General features: G+C 46.0%; 1 long non-coding RNA gene across 3 annotated transcripts; it reads left to right on the plus strand.

Annotated features, from left to right (window-relative positions):
- The first annotated feature begins 189 nt into the window (after window positions 1-189).
- On the plus strand, window positions 190-17,971 carry LOC140691122 (uncharacterized). 3 transcript variants are annotated; one of them, XR_012066600.1, is made up of 7 exons: window positions 190-311; window positions 4,691-4,948; window positions 5,450-5,527; window positions 5,957-6,034; window positions 12,244-12,385; window positions 17,172-17,247; window positions 17,421-17,971. It is a non-coding gene; the product is annotated as an uncharacterized lncRNA (long non-coding RNA). The 3 variants fall into 3 exon arrangements; XR_012066602.1 differs by having other exon boundaries at window positions 5,961-6,034; XR_012066601.1 differs by lacking the exons at window positions 17,172-17,247; window positions 17,421-17,971 and having other exon boundaries at window positions 12,244-12,666.
- The last annotated feature ends 5,036 nt before the right edge of the window (window positions 17,972-23,007 follow it).

Here is a 23,007-nt window from a genome sequence, read left to right on the forward strand (position 1 = left end):
AATGTCATCATTACACAGTCCGCCCTGGTGGGAGAGAGAGGAGGCTCATCATGGCAGAAGGCAGGCCCGTGGCTTGTTGGGGGGTCCTTAGCAACGGGTGGTTTCTTGCACCATCTGTGCTGTCACAAAGCCTGTAGGCAAACAAATGCATTAAGGTTGTTGCCTGGGCCTGTGAGGTGTCCCCTCAGTGCTCAGTTTGCTGCTGCATTTGGTGCAAGGGAGCCCATCTGAGGCTCAGATGGAAAGGATGGAGGGGAATCTCAGAAGTCCAGCCTCCTGGACTTTGCCTTCTCTGAGCTAACACAAACAAGGTAAGCTCTGTCTGACGCAGGTGGTCAGAATGGGAAAACATGATGGTTTGTGATTGCAACATCTTCATGGACAGTCAATTCCAAGATTCAGTGAAAAAATAATGATTGATTATCTTCAATGTGTAAATGCTTCCATTTTCTCAGCTCTTATTCAGCATCTACTATGTGCACAGCAACATAATAGCTACTAGGGAGAGGTGATGAGAAATAAATAAGACGTCATCTCTGATACTGCAGTAATTCACAATATAGTGGATACACACACACAACATAGAGACGTGAAGACAGAGGGGAATATTATTATGGAGGTAACTCGTTTTGAGGTTTCAAAAGGAATTATAGTTTTTGTGATATACACGGGCTGCTTTTATTTTAAAAATAACAAAGATATTAAAACAAAGATAATACTTGCTTAATAGTGAAAATATGGGAACAAAGAAAAATTTCTCCTAATTCCACCATCCAGAAATAATCACTATTAATGATGATACTTTGATGTCTCATATAAATCTCAAGCATTATAAGCTTATAGCTGAACTTGTAATTACGCATCCTCACCCCCCCCACACACACACACACAACCCTTGGATCAAACTTGCGCTGATCTTCTGTCCTATCACAGCACCTTCTCAGTAGCCCCCCAATCCACATAGTTGTTTAAGGCAGAGACTGGGAGTCACCTTGGATGATTCCGTCTCCTTCCCCAATATCCAATTATCCCCAGGTCCTTTCTTTTCTAACCTACAACATATACTTCAGTGGATCTACTTCTCTCCCTCTTCACAGCTGCACCCTAGCTCAAACCACCTAACCACCTTCTCATGTAGATTACTCAGTAAACTTTTATCAGCCTTACTGATTTCACTCTTGCCTCTTCTACTCCATTATCCACATTGTGCTGTTATTTTTTTAAAGTGTAAATTGGATCAAGTCATTCTTTCACACAATAGCTTCAGTAGTTTCCAGCTGTGCTCAGAATAAACTCCTGTTTCTGAGAATAAGGAGGCTAGGTGGTTTGGACAGCTCTCATATTGAAAACAACTAAAAATCATGAAGAATTTTTAAAAAGGATTCTTAAAAGCATCAAATCTGACCCTATGGAAAGAAATTACTGTATCAAAATTAATGTGAGGCAGGGAGAGTATAGTTCAGTGGTAGAGTGTGTGCTTAGTATGCACGAGGTCCTGGTTCAATCCCCAGGACCTCCATTAAAAATAAATAAATAAATACATACATAAATACATAAATCTAATCCCCCCCTCCAATCAATGTGAAATTAGGAACCCAGAGAGTCAAGTAGGACATTTTTGCCCTGCTGGCATTTTCTGAACTGGATAAACTGATTATAGCCTCATGAGTCAATGGAAACAAGAGTCAAGTCCCCAAGACGTCCTGAAGTGGGCATGTAATAGGATACCTTCCACCATAAAGTTGGGACACCAAAGGGCCATAGCTTCATGGGTAGCCGCCCCATCTCTGGAATTTCGATAAAGATTTCCTCAGCCTTGAGCACACTGGAGGAGAGGAAATAACCTATTCTCTGGTGATCACAAGCACAAAATGGTCTTCTAGTAAATTAGTGAACTAAATTTACATGAACTGAAGGGCCCATACACAGTTGCAAATTTGGTTTGCAGTGGTCAAGCTCTAGGAATAGGCAGAGGCAAAACCAAGACAAAACCAAACCAAAATACAAATTGTTTTTGTAGGAAATTATCCTAGGCTTCAAAAAATTCCCAGAAATAATTTTCTAATCCAGTGAACAGCACATAGTACAAAATGCCAAGTTATGGAGAAAGAAGCACCATGTGGGAGAAACAGCATAGAACCCAGAGAGCAAAAACAGACCCACAAACATTTTAGACTAAATTAACAAAAATATTTTATAATTTACTATTTTTTTTATTTAGGAAAAAAGGATAAACTTTAAAGTACCTTCATGGAACAAAGAAACATAAAATATTTGAAATAGAAACAAATAGAGTTTCTAGACATGAAAGATACAATGAGAGATTCAATTGATGATTTCAATTTAAAAGAAGACATGCTAATGAAAAAGAGATTTGTGAGTTAGAAGACAGACAGATATTACCCAGAGAGAGCATCCCGAGGACTAGAAATGAAAATACGAAAAAGACTAAGAGGATAGAATGAGATCTGGTATTTATTTAATTCAGCTTCTAGATAGGGAGGAGCAAAAAAATTAGGCAAAGATACTCTTTGAAGAGATAAAGGCTGAGAATTTTCCAAAACTGTTTAAAGACAGATTCAAGAGTTCCCACAAATCCAAACAATGTAAACAAAAAGAAACCTCCTCTTAGATATATCATAGTGAATTTTAGAACACTCTGTATGTTATGTATATATTACATCATAATACATCTAATCAGTGTCCCATTATTTGCATATCTAGGATAAATTCCAAGATGTGGAATTGCATGTTTAATTTAATTTTTATTGATCTTGTTAATTAGCTCTCTCTAGACGTTGTACTAAAACACGTGCCTGCCAGCAACATACATGAGTTTCCTTATACTCTCAACATCAAGGTCTTATCAAACTTTCATATGTTTACATGGGTTACATGAAAAATAGTACCTTGTTGCTTTGTTTTGCATTTCTCTTATTAAGAATGACGTTGATAATCTTTTTGTTTATCTAAGAGCCATTTGTATTCCCTTTTCTGTAAATTTTCTGTTTATTTCTAAGGGGTGGTTGTTTTTCTTTACTGATTTGTAAACAGTCTTTATATATTGGCCCTCTATGTCTGAGCCACAACACGCTGAAAACAAAGAGAGTTTGTATAAATTCAGTGCCAAAGTTCATTTGGTGATAAAACTTGACCTGGGCTAATGTGAGGTTTTCTCTCTCTCAGAGTGAATATTCATCTGTTTGCTGTAGAAATAATGACATATTTGATCCTAGAAGGCTGACCCACACTCCACTGGTGATGTTTGAATAGCATTCAATATATTTACAACATTAGCCTTCCAAAAAAATTTAAAACCCAATAATTTCCAATAAGAAGCTGTGGAAACTATTGAGAAAACAAAAATTTTTAATGCTTCCCCCTCCCCAAATATTGAGAACCAAAAAATCTAGGAAAGGGGCAAAGTAAAGCTTTTACTGCTTCCAGGGTCTAATCCAGATTTTGCACCATTAGACCATAATCTGCCCATGTTATGGCCAAGTTTCTATGTGGAAGGCATTTCTAACCACATGATGGAATCCACTGAAACTTCTTTATTTGCAAATCAAAGTTGGCAGATGAATTTGCTTGCAGAAGTGTAAGTCACAGTTATCACAAACATGGGCTGTATTTCACAATATTTTTCTTATCTTCTGTTACCTAATAAATTCTACATTTATGGAAACAAATTTTCAGACAACTTAGCAGAAAGGCCTTCCTCACTCTAAGGTTATAAATGACACTCCCATGCTGCCTCATAGTACCTTTATGGATTCTTTTTTCATATTTTGTATTTGATCCACCTGGAATTTATTTTGGCATACGAGGTGAGATAGGACTCTGTACTTAATATTTTATCAGATGGCTACCCAGTTATCCCAGCCAGATTTATTGATAATCCATCTTTACTCCATTAATTTGAAATGTCATCCTCATAATACACTACATTTTTATGTGTATTTGAGTCTCTATCTGGGTTTTCCTGTCTGTTCCTTTAACAAGTCTATTGAGTGCAAAGGGTGAGCCATTGCTTTATATTGTTACATTGTTCTCAGAAAGGTTCTATTAGTTTACACCATCATCAACAGTGTATGAGCATCTTGCCCCGCCATATCCTTGACAACCCTCATGTCATCATATTTTAAATCCTTCTCATTTTGGAAGATAAAGAGTGTAATTTAATTGTTTTTTATTTGCATTTTTATTACTCTAAAGGCTGAAGAGGGTTTTTTTTTTCATTTATCGAACATTTATGTTTCTTCTTTTGTAAATTAGCTATTTGTGACTTTTGCCCATATTTCTAAGGGAACGTTCAACTCTTTCTTGATGCTAAAGGCATCTTTTAAAAATATTTGTAAGAGGTGCAGCAGATGTCAAGAACTGAGGTTAGAAGAGCAGTCTGGATGGAGTAGACCATTCTGAAACATATCTTCAACACTATGTCCAAAGGCAGAGGGTCTGCGATGGGGAGAGGGAGAGAGATAGTAACAATACTTGCTATAGTCTGAATGTTTGTGTCTCTCTAAAATTCTTATGTTGAAGCAATCCCCAGTGTGATGATACTTGGATGTGGAGTCTTGGGGAGTTAATTAGGCTCTGGAAGTGGAGCCCTCTTGAATGGAATTCATGCCCTTCAAAGAAGACACACGTGAGTGCTTGCTTCCTCTCTCTCTGTCTCTCCCTGCCATAGGAGGACACAGCAAGAAGATGGCTGTATGCAAACCAGGAAGACGGCCCTCACCAGAACCTGACCATGCTGGCACCCTGATTTTGAACTTCCTGACCTCCAGAACCATAAGAAATAAATTTCTGTTTTATGCCACCCAGTCTGTGGCATTCTGTTACAATTGCCTGAAATGACTAAGATAGTACCAAGCATTTGCTAACCATGAATCTGCCAGTACTTTTCAAGTTTCTGTTTATTATATCATCAGAATAATGGTACCTGGTAGGTATTTCATTACCTCCATATCTCAGATAAGGTAACCATGACTTGCAGATCAAATAACAAACTGAAAGTCACATAGCTAGAGCAATACACTATTACAACTAACTCACCAAAGTGGGTTCTGTTACTGTCTGTCTATACTGAAGCCCAGTAGCCCCAGGTTAGTGGGAAAGTCAGATCTATTCATACACAAAATCATGAGGCAAACACAGCTGGCCTTCACCTGACCACTTTCTGTGTCTGTCACAAGATGAACAGGTGTCTTATGCACTGTGCCCTCCTGTCCCATCGGTACCCTCTGTCCTGGTGCCTCCAGGTGATCAGAGTTCTTGACCACAACACTTATCAGGTCTGACCCAGACGTGTCCCCGAACTCTTCTTTTTTTTCCTCATCAAAATATTCCTGGCCCTTAAAGGAAAAGCCACAGTTTCTGCTAATTTGCTCAACTAGACTGGGCAGAGTTATTAATGAATGCTAATGAATTAATGTATTATTCACAGAGACGGCAGGAAGGAGAGAGAGAGAGAAAGAGATGGAGTGGAGTGCACCAAGCGGCAAATGTGAACCTGGCTTACTAGGTAATGTGGGGTCTCTTTCCCTGGGAATTCTTTGGAGGAGGAAGGAAGTCATGGCCCAAGGCTGAACCAGAGGAGGAAGATCATTTGAGGACCAGGTGGGCCTCAGCCTCCAGGAACACTGTGTGTCACTAGACTCGCTCCCTGCCAGGCCTTGGTCTCTAAGGCTTGTGGCCCATCTCATTACGGCTGCTTTCCCACCCCAAGAGTCCAGCTGTTGGTGGCTGAGGGCGGTGTGAGGGAGGCTGTCCTGGAGAGCTAGGCCTTCCAAGGGGACAAGGCTCCCATTGGCTTAGCAGAGACCACTCGATTCAGACCGAGGGAAGACTTTTCCAACTTTCCCCTTATTGATCCAGGACTCTAGAAAGGGTAAGAAAAGACTTGGATAGCCGTGCATTCATATCCAACTCTCAAAACCTTTTCAACTTGAAGGCAGGTCCCACTTGCGGAAGATCTACCTCATTTGCCTCCCTGAGGATTGTTCCTGCAGCTTTGACAGGAAAGATTGAGGCGAGGAGGCCAGACACAGAAGGAGGGGTCACCTTTGTAGTTCCCTCCTGGGATCGTACAGAGACTGCTGCTTTTGCAGGAGGACAAGGCGTGGGCAAGTGGGAGGTGATCTATGTATTCTGCAATTAGTGAGGATAACAAAATATTTTTAGAAGTATTTGCTTGAGGCTCCAGACGTTCTTCCTTTGATAACGAGAGGTGCTTGAGAGGGATTTTTCCAGCCAAAGACCGGAATCCATCACCTTGTTGCCCAGTCTGAGAGGCAGGGTCTGAGTGGGACGAGCTCTCAGGTCCTCTCCAGCCAGATGCTTCTGCGATTGTGTCTGGCTTTATCTGAAGTGATGAACTGCTTTCAGAATAGGGAATGAGAAAGGATTAATTATGCTCCATTGAATAAAAACATTATTAAGAATAACCCCTCACATTTTTCTTATTACTGTGCCTTTTTCACTCTCTTGAGGCACTATGGTATTTCAAGGCGATCATGAGTTTAAAATAACCTCACCATTAGCCCTTTGAAATAGACAAGGTATGCATTATCCTCCCCTTTTCGTGGAAGAAGAAACTGAGGCCTGGGGAGGTCCGGGGGCCTCCCCAGGCCCCTTTCTGCCAGTTGGAGCTGTTTCCACTAGATTTGCTGCCTCCCCCTGCAAAATGTGCTCTGCTGATTAGAGTGGTTTCTTTTTCCCAAGCCCCATTGCATTGGACAGACGCATTAAAAGCCTCCTGGGTAGACAAATCTTGGGGCCGACAGGTAGCTTTCCATTAATAAAGCAAAAATACAAATTAAGCAGCCCTCTTGGTGATTCGAGAACAGGACTGGCCCCCTCCTTCCCCGCCCCCCAGGAATCCACAAACACATTTTTAAATAACAAAAGAAAATTGAGTACCTGATCCAGTTAGCAGTGGCCCCGTGGGGGCTGGGGAGACCAGAAAAGAGTCTATTATTTTGCACCTGTCCTGCCCAATAGCTCATTGTGCAGCAATATTTACTTAAAAAGCAGAGGAGGAAATCATTATTTGCTCTTAGTCCTGCGACTCCCATGGCTACACTCTTTGGAGGAAGTGTTTTATTTTATTTCTTTTTTTTCCCCTTCTCATATGCCTGAGATGCAAGAGGTAAAAGTGGCAGTGCCTGGCGCATACGATATGGAGAATCAGCTCAGAGGCCAGGATGGGAGCTTAGTGTACGCCTGCTCTTCCTTTCATGTCTGGACAGCGATGAAGAGAAATGAGCTCAAAAGGATCTCTCTCTCTCCTTTTCTTTCATTCTCTCTCCGCATTTAGAAAAGCTTCATATACAGTATAAATGCATTCTATATATGCATGTGTACATGAAGTACATACACATATACACTTTGTGTGTTACATGCTATATACATGTGCGATACGTATGTTATCTAAACATATTTACATTATATATGTGTATTACATGCACATACACTGTCGTACACAAATACATTCCACGTCCCTCCTCCCAAGTAGAAATGCTAGTGGGACACTGAAAAAAATAAAAATAAAAATAAAAACTACACCACCTGGAGCAGAAAAAAAGGAAAAGCCCCCGTTTTAAATGTTGTAAGTATCTTCTAGTTACTAATGACTCCCCCTCTTAATGGCTGTGTTTCTCCAGCTGGAAATTGGCAGCAATCAAGCCTTACAAGTGTTGGGGAAAGATTTATTTGGACAGATGAAAGAAAATCATTTCCTCCTGAATGCCGGCACCCACCCCAGATAATGTGGCACTCCCCTGCCTGGCAGAGGGCAGTGCATTTAGAAGGGGCTTGTTTTCTGGGAAAATATAGTCATTGGGCAGGAAAGACAAAAATATGACTGGGCTGGTAAAAATGCTATTGTTAGAGTCATAAAGTGTTGAGGGCAGTGCTTTACAAGTGGAAAGCATTTTCCAAGGCTTTGAGAGCTGGGAGGGCAGAGGGCTGAACGGCACTGGGGGAGAGCGCGGCCCAGCGGGACTGGCTGACCTGCCTTTGGCAGTTTCTATGCCCTTTGCATTCCCGTGGAAGGTTAGTGCAGGAAGGGGCTGGTGAGACCACCTTGTCCCACCCCCTCCCTCTCACGCCCAAGACGGGAGAGAAAGCATCTTGTCCACATCACAAAGTAGATCGGGGTGGAGCTGGATCTGGCAGTCCCAAGGCTTCCAGCTGCCTGTGGTTTGCGTTCCATTAACTGCATGAAGTTCAATGTTTTTACACCACACAAGCAGTTTTGGATCTTTCTTTGCTCCGTGGGCACTCAGAGAAGGGGAGGAAAGCCAGGAGACGGCTCTGAGGTTCCAGCTCTACTTGTATTTGTTTTCATTATTAGCCTCGTATGAGATGAAGTTGAAAGGAGAGGGGAACCCTCTTGTCCTGCAGAGTGTGAAAACCAGTGTTTCCTCATGGCTCCCCACCTGGGCTGTCCTCTTCAGCCACCACGTCCTTTCCAGGGCTTCACCCTATTTGCTGCTCTTGGTCCTTCACTTGAACCTCTCTCCTTGACTTAAGTTTTGCGCCAGATTGCTCATTTATTAGATTTTGACCTTCCTGCTAGTTCTTGCTTTCCTGCCCTCACCCTCCATCTTCCTTTGGGCATCACGTTCAATGCTGTGTCCCCAAAGGTGGATTCCTCTAAATTATTATTCTAGTCTTTGTCCCATTTACTGTGTAAGCCATCATAGGCTGCCTTGTGGGGCTGTCCCTGCCCTTGACTCACATGGGCACCTCTATACTCTTTCCACTGCTGAGTCCCAAACTTATTTTTCCAGCCAAGATTACCGGTCCAGGTTTCACTTATATGTTTCAATACGTCTTGGATGTCTTCATGGAATCTTTTCATGTCGTAACTGCTCTGCACAAGCCTGTTCCCACATCTGTGTTTATGATCTCACTCGGCAGGACCAGTACAGAAACCAGCATCTAAACCAGACAGGAGGGTCAGAGAGCCAATCAGTTGTTGAATCTTGCCAATTACTACTTTCGTCTCAATAATTTGGTCTCCTTCCCACTCCCGTCCCCACCCCCCAACCCTGTTGTGGGCTCTAGTCATCTCCTGCTTGAACCTACCACAGTAACCTCCTTAAGCACTGCTCTGGCTCAACTCTGTCCTCTCACATTTGTCCTCTGCACAAACACAAGAATGACCTACTGGGAAAGCAGATAGCACCATGCTTGGGACCAAGCCAAGCACCTTAGCATGGTCTGCCGGGCCAAAGCTATCTGTGATCTCTCCCTTGTCCACCTCTCCTGCCTCATCTCCCTCCACTCTAAAAGCCTTGCACCTTTCACTCCAGCGAACTTAACTGCATGCAGTTTCATGCATCGTTTCTTGCCTCTTGGACTTTGCATTCACTGTCCCCTCTGCTTGTCATGCTCTCCCTACCACCTCCTCTTCTCCCAGCCAGTCTGAACTATTCTTTTAAGTCTCCATTGGATGTCTCCTCTGCCCATGAGCCTTCCCTCTGCCCCACTCCCCAAGCAGGCTTAGATGCCTTTCTCAAAGGCTCTTGGCACCCTGTGCCTGCCTTTCTCCTTACATCCAGTGGACCCACCATCCTCAAAGATCCCTAACCTCTTTCCTGCGCCCTCTTCCTAATTTACCACTTATTCTTAAAGTATAAAAATCCTTTTTAATTTTTCTCCAGTTCCCTGACTCCTCGTCCATTGCAGTGGAATATGAGTGGATGAGAGTCCAAGAGATCTGGGCCAAAGCTATTAAGAATGCTTATGACTTTCCCAAACTCCTCAACTCTTGACCAAAAACCACAGGATGTGAGGGAGGCTGAGAAATGTAACTGACCAGTGTGCCGAGGCAGAGTGTTGGTAAGCACCCACAGTTTCTATCACAGGCTCCCAACAGACCCCCGGGGTCCTTCTCACATGATACCTAATCTACTCCTCCGTGGAGCCAAGATCATCTTCCTAAATCGCAAGGTGAATTCCCCTGGATCAACACCTCCTCTGCTCCTTTTTCTTTCATGTTTCATGCGAGGACATAGGAAGGCTCGTTTCCAAGTTCACTTTTAGCATCCCTTACCATGCACTCCACTTGATAGCATCTAATGCTTCTATGGACACACCATACTCTTTCTTCCTCTATGCTCTTCCATAGGTTTTTCCCATTGGAAAGCACTTCTTCTTTCTCCACCAGATGAGCCCCACTCATTCATCTAGACCCCATGAAGACTTCACGACCCCCTAGGCCAACTGGGTTACGTCCTTCCCTGTGGTCTCTTCACGGTTATATATGCTCTGTCTACATCTGCACCATCCAGGATGGTGGCCACTTGCCACATGGCTCTTGTGTACTGGAAGTGTGTCAGGTGCCACAGGTCGAAATACTATTTTAGGTTTATTGAGGTAAACAAAATTTATGAAGTTAATTTTACTGTCTTCCTTTTACCTTTTTAAAAAGTGGCTACTAGAAAAGTTAAATTAGGTTCATAGCTTCCATTCTATTTCCAGACAGCACTGGCTATAGTATTTTTCATGCTGTAATGTAATGACGCGAATGCATGTCTGTCTCCAGCACTGGAGTATGATCTTCTTCACTGTGGGGAAAATTCTCACTCACCTCTGCGTCCTGAGGCCCTTGAACAAAACTTTGTCCATAATAGGGTCTACCCCTGCCCCACAAAGTGTGCTGAGTAGATGAGTAAGCTCTAGATGAGAGACGCAAATAGACTTGGCGGTAGACAGAGAAGATTTTGACTGATGGCAAAGGGGAAGATAGAAGGAAGTAGTTTCACAGGAAAAGCCAGTGTGAATTATGCAGGGATTTCTGAAAGCATGGGAAGCAGGTAGAAAAGGTGAAGGGAATGACTTGTCTAGAATTCCAGGCTGCAGAAAATAAGGATGGAAAGATGTGTGATGGGCACATTGAGAAGGGTCTTCTGATGCCAGAATGAAGGGTCTGGGCTTCAACCATAAGCAAAGGGAGTCACTGAGGATTTGTGAGTAGGGAGTAGCTGCCAACATCATATATCATACTGAAGTGGGAGGAAAGGGGGCAGGGCACAACCACTGGAGGAAGAACACAGCCACTGAGGACAGGACAAACTGGCCGGAACCAAGATGGAAGAAGACACAACTTTCAGTGGACCTTGAGCCCCGTGGCACAGCCACAGGTGCCATGACAGTTCCTAGGCCAACCATAAAAGGTCAAATACTGGGGGGGGGGTCAGCGCTTCCTAGAAATTCTCGCCCCTCCCCCAAAGTAGTTGGAATAATCCTCCAGCCTATTAGCGTATGAAATTACTGAGCCCGTAGAACCTAACAACCCCGCACCTCATGGTCGCTCTCTCTTGCCTTCTGAGATGGCCCGCGCTCTGTCTACGGAGTGTGTGTCTGCTTCTACTTTAAACTAAACCCCACACCTCTCGACTTCCCTCCCTCTCACCTTTCTGAGATGGCAGCGTTCTGCCTATGGTGTGTGGGTCTCCTAAGCCGTTTTCCCTTCTAAGTGAGACAGCGCCACTCTCTGTGGAGTGTGTGTCTCTCCAAATGGACTTGTTCTCACTTCACCATGCCTTGCTCTTGAATTGTTTCCTGTGTGAGGCAAGAACCTACTCTCCCACAATACAATGGTTACCAGTAACTGGAGCTTGGTGTTTTACAGGCTGTCACCACTATTTGTCAGCATGAATTATTTGCATTTACACACTTGGTTTGTTTTTTTCATCTGAATGCTTGGGAGTTAGAGCCCCAATTTTAGAATCCTCAGGGCGCATCACTGCTTGAATTCCCGTTCTCCAGCTCAAATCCCTGGGCTTCAGCCTTTTTCAGGGAAGGAAGAAAACCTAGTTCCCATAAGGGTATTCCCTGAAGTTGACTTTTTGTTCCCTAAGAGGTAACTGGGGGAGCCCTAAGGAACCATGCTGAAGGATTCCAGAGTTTTCTCAGACTGTGGACTCAAAGCTTTTGTTCCTTTGAACACAAATGCTTGGAAACAAGCAAGGAGTTGGCCATAACACCCAGCTCCAGGCTTTGATCTAGGACTGCGGGGCCCTTTGATGAATGTGCACCAAAGCCAGACTTGGCGATAATTAAGGCTTTTTTTTTTTCAAAATGAGGACCAATTGGCTCCTGAATTATATTTTTCCCCATCTTACAGTTTAAAAAAAGTGAACTACCTGGGTTGGTTAATCAAAATTGTATAATGCGTGGTGAGATGGAAAGGATCAAATTTAAATCTGAGCCCTCAATCTTTATTAGCAGATGAAAGCAGACGCCTGGGAGTGAGACTGAATCCAGAGATGGGATGAGAGCAGCAGCTTGACAGCAGACTTCGGCAGCCAACAAGCAAGTCTCCTTGGGGACACACGAAGCATTGGATCAGAACATCAAATCCCAGGATGTAAGCATGGGAAGAATTTGGAGATATTTGGATCCCAAACTGTCATTCTGTAGATGGGAAGTCTCAGGTCCAGAGAGGAACAGTGACTGGTCCACGATCACACTTTCCATTGTACCAAGAAATGAGTTTCCCGACGCTAGCCAAAATTGTGATGCAACGTTTCCCCTTTGCATATTAATTTATGCTTTTAACAGCTCGTTTCTAGCCATTGTCTCAGCTTATACTCATGACAATCTTGTGAGCTAAGTCAAGTGGTATTAAGCATTGGCTTTTTCCAACAATCCAAATTTCAGAGTGGCTCAGTGTTTACCTGAAACCACATAGCAAATGGTAGATCTGGGCAATTGCACAAGTTCATGTTCTGTCCATTTCTCTGAGCAGCCCTTCCGTATTCTCATCACTCATTCATTCATTCCTCAGACACTAGTTGAGAGCCCAGAGCCAGGCCCTGTGCTAGGCAGGGTTGTTTTTTGTTTTTTGGGGTTTTTTTTGTTGTTGTTTTTGTGTTTTGTTTTTTTTGTGTGTGTGTGGCATCCCTCAGTCTCTTTTCTTTTAAGTCCTATCTGCCTTCTGGGAGTAATTTGGGTTTTGGCTGTAGGAGGAGCCTGATCTGGTTTGAGCTGTAGGAAAATCTGATCCACACAATGTGAAAGATGGCTTGAGGGCGGCGGGGTAGGGGCAGGGTGGGTAGAGCCAGAAGGCAGAGACACTAAAGACTAGCCAGCCAGCAGAGGGGGAGGAGGAGGCCTGGAACGCAGCCTGGTGATGGGAACCCAACGATGGAAGGGTGGCTTTGGGACAGATTTTAAAGTAGAATGTAGATGCTGAGGAAAAGAGAGCAATGAAAGACATCTCAGATGCTACAGGTGCACTACTTGGTAGACCCAAACAGCGTTAACCAGGTCTGGGCAGTAAAATAAGAGCCCCGTGACTGAGGGTCATTTAAATAGAAATGTCTTGCAATTAATTACAGAAACCTATGAGTCTGGAGTTGAGGAGTGACGGGAAGCCTGGAGGTCTTGAGTGTTGGTGGCATGGCCCATGGGAGTGGGTATGACCATTGCAGAAAAGTGTGGGGAAAAAAAAAAGAGGGCTGGGGTTAGGTTCTGATCCAAGTTCTAATGGACTCACCCAGGCCAAGTCATTAACCTCAGTTCTCATCTGGAAAAGCTGGAGCTGGTGACCCATATGGTGCTTCCAATGCTGACGTCCATCGTGTCTGTGGTTGGATACCCAAGACGATGCAACAATATTTCAGGCATGCAGAGTCTGGACCCATCTCCTAGTCACCAGAATCTCCTGGCTGGTGTTGGGGAGCTTTGCTGGCCCCGCAAAGCCACTATGCTAAGTGCCCTGGGTTCACAGGCTTTCCTCACGCCCACATGACATGCTGCTGTGTGACGGCCACATCCCCAGCCTCTTCTCTGCTTCACTCTGTCCTCTGCCTCTGGTTTTATCACACAGTGAGTGATGTTTTCCTGGAAACACTTTCTTTATGGCTTATTAATAAAAAGTGAGAAGGGAGGAAACACAAGGTAAGAGAGCAGGATTGTATCTACATGAAACACTTTTCAAAGTGTCAAAAGGTCTTTGGGGAAATAGGAAAAATAAATGAGCCCAAGTGTGAAGTGAGTGAGAGGCAGGAAACTTTGGCTCCAGGAAATAAGTCTTCAGCAACAGCAATTTGAACTAAACACACACACACACACACAAAAAAAACTCAACACAGTGAAAACTAATAATAATCTTTGCCATATTCCTCATCATGGTCACCCTCACCACAATGCCACATGTTGACATATTATTTGAAGACAAGATTGATCTGAAAAATGACTAAGTGGGGATAAAATACAAAGTTGAGTTTGGTGGCAGGTGGATGCAAGAAGAACAGACTGATTGTGCTGGCCCTATTCCTCCCGGAGTCCCAGCCCATGGTGGCCCTGAGTCCCATGGGGCTGAGACACATCTCCAGGGAGTGGGTGGGGCAATACCTTGGATCAGGTTTTGTTTCAGAATCCACAATCTCCAGGGTTTCCAAACTTCCCCTGGAAGTATCTGCTCATTGAAAAGTAGAAGGTAGCCTTCATGATTGCAAATCCGTGACTTGAAGGTGAAGTGGGGGGCAGGTCGGGGGGAGGGAGGCTGTGTACTTCATAAATCTTTGAGAGGTCAAGTGCAGCCTGCCGGAGACCTTCCAAAACTCATCACATTTCAGTGGTGGCTTCTAAGCTGAACCTTCAGAAAAGGTTTGCATAAAAAGAAAATGATGCCACTCTCCTTTCCTTTACTTCCCCACTTCTGGAAGTTCCCGATTTCAGGAGGTTCCCCATTCTTTCCAACTGCCCTACTGCCCTAGTGTCCAGGACACTGGCCAACCTAAAGGGTATTTCTTCCAGTTACCTTGCTTTGCCAACGCCCACTTCCATGGTTTTGTCCATATGATTCATCTACCTAGAGCCCCTCCCTGCTCTCCATCCTAATTCTCGCTCTCGAAATCCTCATTGTCTCCACAAGGCACAACTTGATGCCTCCAAACGGAAGTGATTTCCTTTGCTCTACTGTTTGGGTGCGTGTCATATTCATGCATATTTTATGAAGATCTGTATACATTCAGGGCTTATCTTTCCTACTAGACCACAAACTCCCTCAGAGATGGGGCCTCATCTTATATATCTGAATAATGTTCAGAACAGAAAGCCTAAAGATTTTCCCAGTTACAGGGGTAGAGATTGAAAATGAAGAAAAGTAGATGCCTTCCCAACATGTGGAATCATAGCTCAGCAAAGTGAATTGAGTGGCCTAAACCCAACTCATCCTTCAAGGTCCAAGTGAAACGCCACCTTGTTCTTAAACCTCTGCTAGATATTTTTCATTTGGAAGTGGACTGTCTCTTCTTAGATTTCCTGTAAAAGGAATTGAGGCTGTTCACCAAATATTTCTAGTTCTCTTCCATGGTCAGATTGTACTTCCTTGGCCCCTTTGAAGTTCAGTATGGCTGTGACTTGCTTTGGCCACCAAATAAGGGCAGACTTTTTTTTTAATTGAAGTACAATCAGTTACAATGTGTCAATTTCCGGTGTACAGCACAATATCCCAGTCATGCATATACATACATTTATTCGTTTACATTAAAGTTTATTACAAAGATATTGAATATATTTCCCTGTGCTATACAGAATAAATTTGTTTTTTTAATTGATTTTTATATATAGTGGCTAACATTTGCAAATCTCAGACTACCAAATTTATTGCAAATCTCAGACTACCAAATTTACCCCTTCCCACCCCCTTTCCCCTAGTAACCATAAGTGGCAGACATTATTTGTGTCACTTTCGAGTGGAAAGTTTCAGGACCAGTGAAAGATTCATTATATCCTCCTTTTCCTGCCATTGAAAGTGGAGGCAGGGAGGTGGACTTCCCTCTGGCTAGGGTTCTTAGGTTAAGACACCGTAGAGCAAAATATCTCTGTTGATCCATGATAGAAATATGGTGGGAGCAAGAAATAATCCTTTAGGTTTTATAAACTACTGAGAACTGGGGGTGCTTATTACTGCAACATAACATAACCTATCCTGTCTGACACACACACCATAATCCTCTCCAATAGCACATTAACTGTGGAAATGTCCTCTCCCTAATAAATTGAGCATTAATTCAAGTGTTGATTCATTCACTTATTGCAGAAAACTGTGTTACAGCTCAGTATTACAGCTCAGTGTTACAGCTCAGTTGTGACAGCAACCAGGATTCGTGTGAGAGACCAAGCAGCACTCAGAGAGTTGGAGAACTCAGGTTTATTAAGCCAGTGGGCCCAGAGGAGTTAACACTCCAAGCTCTGGAGCCCGTCTGTAGGCTTACACAGGCTTTTATAGGCTGCCAGTTTATGCTTTGCAACATCATATGAAAATAAGGTGTATCAAAAGTTGACTGATTAGGAACAAGCTTTGTAGAAATGGACCAATCAGGAGGGAGAGAAATAACCAATCAGGAGTGAGCTCCATGCAAAAGAAGTACTACAAATGGACCAATCAGGAGTTAGCTCAGGGAACCAACAGAATTTTAGGGGTAAGTTCCACTTTCCTAGAAGTAAGGCGTTTCAGAGGCAAAGAGAGATAAAGCCACTGGGCCAGGGAACCGGATAGTGCTGGCAGGGAGAGTAGTGGCCTTGCCTGGGGCTCCTGCCAGTCTCTTTTATGGGGGCTCCCACCTCACACTCAGTCATCCACTTATCCAACAGTTACTTATAGAGTGCCCCCATGTGTTGGGCACGGTGCTAGTCGCCTGAGATATCAGGCTTATGATCTAGACAGGACAGTAGAGAAGTCATCTGACAGTGTCAGGGGAGGGTAATCCATATCACAGAAGGGAATTCAGAATACTGTGAGAGCCCAGAGGGAGAGCACCCAAAGTCTTGCAAGTTTGGGAGGATCCAGGAAGGATCGCTGGAGAAATCCCAGCACTGTGGGCTGAGACCCGAGAGACAAGCAGGAGTTATTCAGGTGAAGGGAAGAGGAAAGAAGAGTAATCCAGGCGAAGGGCCCGACATATGTGAGGGCACGATGGGCAGGAAGGAAAAGAGGAGGTTCAGAGGACTGGAGAGTGGAGTCTGTGACGGGTGGGATGGAGACTGAGGGAGACGAGGCTGGCAGGGTAAGCTGGGTTCAGATCTAGAAGAGCCCTGGACGCCACATTAAAGGACTTGAATTTGAACTTTATCGTAAAGGCAACAGGGAGCCACTGAAGGGTTTAAAAGTAAGTGAGTGACACCATCTTTTTGTGTTTTAGATTTTAAGGTCGTGCTGGTTGCCACAAGGAGGACGGACCAGAGTGGGACAGCATCAGCATTTTGAGGCCCCTGAGGGTAGAGTCTGTCTGATTGACCTTGGGGGCCCTTCCCCCTCCTCTCACACCTCCCCCCTCCTCTCATACCTCCCCCGGCACTGCACGCACACTGCAGAAATGCTACTTGGAAGAAGACATGATGGGAGGGTGCTTGTCTCTGTCCTGCTGAGTCTCTGTCACTAACTCCTCCAGGCTCTGAGCAGTCGATCACTCACGGACGGCAGCCACTTGGAGTTTGGAGGCGCGATGGTTTTAGACGCCCCCGTTTCTCAATAAGAGCAAGCCTGTGCTGGGCAGTGTGGTTCTATCCTCTTCCCTATGAGACAGAAGCATCCAGGCACCTCCAAGGAGAAACCAGCCAAGTCACTGATGGTGCAGAGGGTTGAGGGGTTACAAGTGTACCGCCTTGGACTTCGCCGCATCACACCCCAAGCTGGCTTCAGGCTCTGTGGGGTGTGTGCTCCTGCCAGATCTCCCAGCCTTGGAGGCAGGTGGGCCCCATGGAGGCTTCAAAGGGTCACAACAGAGAGGGAGGTGCTCTAGCCCTTTGCAGGCCGGGGTTGAGTAGGGAGTTGCCCCGGCACCGTTATTTCAGGCAGGAGAGCTGTGCTTTTCCCTGGGAGCTGGGCTGTGGGCCGAGCCAGGTGCTGCCGAGCAGGAGGGCTGCTCACATTCCAAGAGCCAGGCCGGCAATTCCAGAAGGCACAACTTCAGTGTATTCCAATTTTCCAAAATAGAAAGAATAAAACAAATCAGAACAGATGTTCCAACATGTAATTATCAACTAATCAGTTTGGACTTTTTTTTTAAAAAAAAAAAAAAGGGGAAATTTCAAAATAGCTCCCAGATTTCATCCACTGCAGCCCTGGTGGAGGGCTGGCTGGGTTGAGAGGAGTGACTGCCGAGGGCTGCAGGTGCCCAGGTTGGGGAGGGGACGGGCGGCGATGGGGGGGCAGGTGCTGCTGTCGTGCTGCTTCTGATGCTGAGAATGACGCTGCTTCTGGGTGCAGTAAGGGGCGGGGAGCAGCGCCAGGCTGCAGGTGCCAGGTTGAGGCAGCTGGGCCTCCAGACAAGCCGTTTCCCTTGGAGGAACACTGCGAGCTGGGATGAGTCAGCTCCCTTCCTCATCGTGCCCTAGATCTTGTAGACGCATGAAATGGCTGGTCTGGGAGAAGATAAGTTGATCACTTTATCCTCCAGCTTAAGGCCTTGGCCACCTCCTGATATCCACTCTTTCCTTTTAAGCCCACAAGATGCAGGAAAGAAACAGGACATGTTCTTGGATGATCAGCAATCCTCGAGCTGTGGGAGCCCTGCATCCCTGAGTTGGAGCTGGATCTGAAACCTGCAAGGCTGAAGTTTCCCTTTAAATGCTGCCGGGACCTTTGAGTGATTCCCCAGCAGCAAATAATAAGTGGGAGGCAGCAGAGGGAAGGAAGGTAGGGAGAAAGAGGGAGGAGGAAAGGAGGGAGGAGAGAGGGAGAGTGGGTTAGAGGGGCTGGGACCCCGTGGTGGAATCTCTAATTTTGTTAGATATTTACAATAGAGTCTAAGATGTTAGACATTGCTTAGAAATGGACACGGTCTTTCTGCTGATCGATGCATATATGTGTGTAACTAGAGCTCTACAGATTACCTGCACCCTGAGCATGTTTGGTTTGCTGGAATGAGCACTCTGCCGTCCCTAGAAACCTTCAGGAACAAAGTGTTATTAACACACAAAGCACCTCACAGTTCCCTGCAGGAGGTGCTGAATCCCGGGTTTCCTAACCCGGTGGGCAGCCAACAGCCCCTCCCTTATTGCTCTGATTTACCTTCATCCTGGTTCCCAGGTGAGCACTGGGCTGAGTCTCCCTCCTGAGCGCCTGCCTTCTGGGAACCAGTTTCCAAAGATCACACGGGCAGCGCAACGGCCCTGTCAGGCTGCGGGGGGCAAGTCCCAGCCTGATCCCTTGCTAGCTGTGTGTCGTTGCTAAGCTGCTTAACCTTTCTGGCTTCCATCCCCTCCTCTGTAAAGTGAAGATAATGAGAGTACTTACTACACGGGGCGGCTGTGTCGTTAACAGGAGGGAGCGCACGTGAAGTGTTGGCACGTACTCAGTTAAATGCTGGCCCCTCTGAGCAGGATGCCTCCCAGTGGCCTGTTTGCACAGGACCTGGATTTGAAAGGTCAACTGACCAAGAAGAAATGGAGAATGTTCTGTGGGGCTGGCTGTTCCCTGCCAAGGGGAGTCCTGTCCACCCCTAAAGAGATTCTACCTCTGACTCTGAGCCTTTGCCCTAGCGTTCTTTACTGGGGATGCCATTCGATCTTCCTCCCGTCTTTGCAGAGTCGAATGGAGTTGATCCTGTGAGGCCCAGCTCAATGCTCTCCTCCTCCAGGAAGACCTCCCAAAGCCACCTCTTGCTCCCCTAAACTTTCTCAGCCCTACATCAGTGTATTTCGTGGTATTATTTACAGTTCTCTAGCTTGTGGTACAATTATATGTGTATGCATCTTAGCTCTCCTAAGAGACTAAGAGATCCTTTAGGAAAGAGTTTCTGCTGGGTCCATCTTGATTAGAACCCCATCCCCCAGGGCGACCATAGTGCCTGCCTCAGGGTGGGTTCTCAATTCCTGCTTTTCAGCGTGTTCATGAAGACGACTCATGCTCTGCACGAAGTCTGGGTTGTCAACAGTGCAGGGGAGAAGGCAGCCGCGGACCAGCCCTCCAGCGCAACACGGGCGAGGCCTCTCATCTCGGGAGAGGCAGATGAGCGGAGAGGTGTCAGGGGAGCTGTGAGACGCTCTCTCTGCTGTCACACTCCGGGGGCTTTAGTCTGCTGGAAGAGAATGGTCTCTCCTTGGCCTTTTGATAAAAAGCATTGCATGGACTTTGTTTACCTTATTTTCAATTTATCATTGAGAGGTGGCTTAGCAGAGTGGTTAAAAAGGAGCCCTTGAATCAGAACGCCGGGCTTTGTATTCCAGCTCCACCACTTACCTGCTGTGCAGCCTTGTGCAGTTTACTTGACCGGTCTGTGCTTTTTCCTCAGCTCTACAATGTGGACCTAATAGTACCTGCCTTTTACGGTGGTTGTCAGGATGAAAAGAGGCACCATAGGTAAAGTGCTTAGGCAGTATCGGCACGTGGCAAGCCCTGAGCTGCTGTCACAGACCCACAAGCCAAACCACAGGAACTGTCTCTGAGGACACGGATAAGACAGTCAAGAGATCTCAGTTCAAATCCTAACCTCTGTCTACAAGCTCTGGAGGTATTTAACTTCCTTGAACATCGGTGCCTCCGTTTTTGCTTCTGTAAAATGAGTTGGATTTGTTCATTTCTAAAGGCTTCTTTGAAACTCTTCGAATGTGTTTATGAACATTTAGGAAGAGACAAGGCACAGGGAACAAATGCTAACTCGCTTTAACCTTTTCTTACCCACTATGTCTTTATTCCTCATCCCCTTTTTCCGTTCTCTTCTCCATCACCCCTTATGTAACCTTTAATCTGTAATCTCTCTCCCTGTTTCGTTCCCTCTCTGTCTCTCTCACACACCCACACGCATGCATGTATATAGATTCTCTTTTTCTTATTACCTTGTGTAATCTTGTTCCTTTCAGAACCTGCCTCCGGGACATCTCCCAGTTTCTCAGGAAACCTCAGGGTTAAGGGGCCTGGGCAGGGGAGAGGCAGGTGGGACTGGGCCTGCTGCCACACGGGTTACCTCTAAGCTGAGGAGCATCCCGGAGGATTAAGCTTTATTGGATATCTGCGCCCTGGCTTTTCCTGGGCTGAGCGTCCCATGATACACCAAGAACTGTGGGCTTGACAAATAGTCAGGGCGCTGGGGAAAAATGAAAAAGGATTTTTCTTAAAAAATGATAGGGACGGAAGAGAGATGAATAAACTCCAGGCTCCTCCCCTTGCTCATGCCTCGCCCTGGTGCGGAGGGGTGTGCACCCCATCATGGGTGCCGCTCGCCTAGCCAGCAGCCTGTCCTGGTGACAGAGGCTCAGAGGTGCGGCTGGGGCCTGCCTGTGGGGTTCTCTTTCTGCAGGGGATCCCTTCCTACTCTTTATCTCCCTCTGCTGTGTCTCTCTCCATCTCCTTCTCTTCTCCCTGTCTCCACCACCCCCATCCCACATCCCTCCTGAACCTTCACGGAGAGGCTCCAATTAAAGCAGAAATGGCAGTTTGGCTCCTGAGCTGATATCCCTGTTGCTGCAGAAGCGCTCACAATTGACAGAAATCCTTGGCTTTCTTACCTCCTTATGTGCTATGTGGAAAAGAACAGAAATTACCACAACCCCAGCAACCCTCTCCTGTCCTCCTGCCTCCCTCCCTGCCTCCCCAGCCTCGCACTCCCCTCCTCCCCCAAACCCCAGCAGAACGGCATTCGGGCAGGAGGATGTTTCTCAGCCGTTCTGAACTCTCCCCTCGGCAGTCGCACCGCATCCTGGCTCCTCCACGGGGTGCAGGTGCCTTCTGTGTCACGTCTCCATTAGGGTTTGAAGGAAGCAGCAGAGGCGCCCAGCCTGATCTCAGGAACCCCCTCGCCTGCCTGCCTGCTACTCCGAAATGTCAGGTTTTGTAGTTGCGTGTTCCCCAGCACCGTTCACTAACGACTACAGTTGGTGAACATTACCCTGGAAGGCTGGACTGAGAGCCCTCGGGGTGCCTTGCATCCCTTTCTAGCCCTGGCATATCCACTGCACCCCTTCCCAGAGATGTCAGCACCAGGCAGGGATCATACTTCACTGCTCTCTGCAGCTTCACCAACCCCGCACCTCCCTCCCGAGTCTGCTTTCCAGCTGCCGGCCACACGGTACTCCCAGAACTGCTCATCCCCCTCCCCGACGTGGCCAAGGGCAAGCTCATCCTAACTCCCCCACGCCCCACCAGCTCCTCCTGCTAAGTGACAATGTCACCATGCCCTCAGCCATCTTCAGACCTGCCATCCTTGCTTGCCTCCCCAAGCCCAGCAGTCACACAGCCCTGAAGCTACTTTCAAGTCCATCTCTCTCCATCCTTGCTTTCACATGGTCTGTCTTACTGGGGCCATGGCCTCTGCCAGTCCCCCTGCCCCAAATCCCCTGCCACTTCAAGCCACTCTTCTCCCTACTTCTCTAGGGTTTCTATGCCTAAACCTAGGCCGTTTCTGTCTGGCCCATCCTCAAGCACCTGCAGTGGCTCCCTATTGCACGTGGATTGGAGTCCAAATCCATCTGCAATCTTATCTCTCATTCCACCCACCCTAACTGCCTTCCCGTCGTCCCCCCAGACTCTTCATCCTCTTGTACAGCTCCCCATCTGTTTCCACGCTATTTTCTCAGCCGAAATTTCCTTTCCCCCAGTCTGTCATTGTGTCTTGTCTGGCAAGTCATGCTAATAGGACATAGCTTGCCTGGAAAAGGCACATAATAAGTATTTGTAGATGGATAGAGTCAAATTTTACATTCTAAGAGTCACTTATTTATTTAATAAATATGCATCGAGTGGCCACTGTGGGTCTGGCTGTGCTAGACACCGGGGACACAAAAGTGAGCAGGAAGCAGCCCTGGTTCCTACCTTTGATGTGCTCACAGTCTAGAGGAAGGGCAGAGAGGGAAACGGAGGAATGACGGTGCGACACTAATGTGATAAATGCATCACCATTTACTAAATGTCTCTTCTGTCAGGAACTGTGATAGATGCTGGAAATAGGAAAATGAACAAGGCACAGTCTTCACTGTTGAGGAGTTTCCATTCTAGTGGGACAGACTGACAAGGAGAAGAGAAATAGGGAAATGGGGATA

Source organism: Vicugna pacos, chromosome 33, assembly GCF_048564905.1.
Source record: "Vicugna pacos chromosome 33, VicPac4, whole genome shotgun sequence".
NCBI lineage: Eukaryota > Metazoa > Chordata > Mammalia > Artiodactyla > Camelidae > Vicugna > Vicugna pacos.